Source organism: Condylura cristata, unplaced genomic scaffold, assembly GCF_000260355.1.
Source record: "Condylura cristata isolate star-nosed mole 26May11 unplaced genomic scaffold, ConCri1.0 scaffold00007, whole genome shotgun sequence".
Taxonomy (NCBI): Eukaryota; Metazoa; Chordata; class Mammalia; order Eulipotyphla; family Talpidae; genus Condylura; species Condylura cristata.
The window spans coordinates 188,919-190,097 of NW_004567108.1; positions in this window are offsets into that span (position 1 = coordinate 188,919).

Genomic DNA, 1,179 nt, shown 5'->3' on the forward strand with positions numbered 1-1,179 from the left:
GCTGGCACCCAGCCGCTCCCCTCCGTGGGAGGTCCGCTGTCCCGCTGTTCCTGCTTCCCAGACGGGGAGGGAGCGCGACGCCTGGCGGGAGCAGCCCTGGCACTGTGCCCACAGAGATGCCCACTGCGAGGCCCCCGCCCGCCCCAGCCCTGCTCCCAACGGCCCCCTCCCGTCCCAGCCCCCTGGGGCGCTGCCTCTCCCCCTCCGGCCTCCAGGCCTGCGGTGTCCAGTCTGTCCCGCTGGCCCACGCCGTCCTTGGGCCACCTCTCTGTTGTCATGGGAGCATCTCCCATCCCTGCACTTCCTCTGGCCAAAGTCCCGGGTCCACCTCTGCACCCAGTAGGGGTGGCTGGCCGGTGAGACTGGTCGGAGAGACCAGACAGGACGCTGGGCAGGACCCCAGACAAGGTGGGGCATGACGGCGCCCGCACAGGGCAGTGGCCGCTGCGGGGGCAGGGGGTGCGCAGGAGGCCACGCAGGCGCTGGGCGCGGGTGAGAGGCGGCGACGGAGCAGTCCAGGCGGCGCTGGCTCGGCTGGGGACGACACCAACCTCGGAGGGGGGAGCCCCGCACGCGGGCCAGTGGCTGGGGTCCCCTGCGCCTCCTGTCCCCCGCAGCCTGGGGGGCCGGAGGCTTCGCGGTGAGGGCGGCGCGCAGGTCGCTGCTGTCCGCCCGCCCGCGGTGGTCGCCAGGCCCCAACGCTGCGTTCTAAGCAGCGGAGGCCACAGCGCGACACCCCGCACCCCCAGTTCCTGACATGTGGGTGCAAGGAGATGACGCGGCCTGGGCAGCAGAGGCTCGGCCCCACCGGACCAAGGCCGGAACCCGGACGAGAGCGGCCCCGCTGACTGCCTTGGGGACCCCCCCCCAGGCGCAGCCGTTGGAGAAGTCCTGCTCCCAGTGGCCCCCGCCGCTTTCTGGGGTGGCCTTGTGAGTAAACCTGCCTTTCGGGGTTCCTGCCCTTGCAGACCTCCCTCAAGCCCCGAACCTCCGCGGGGCGGTCAGAACGTGTCCAGAGGCCGGCCAGTCTGTCCCCTGCCCTCCCAGCAGCCGCCCCACCCCAGCCCTCCCGCAGCAGGGCCAGCGCGGCCGGGCCCCTGGTCACCCAGGAGGGCGACGCTGGTGGCCTTGCGCCCGCCATCACGTCTGCGCCAGAGGTGTCCGGGCGGCGCCCTGCCG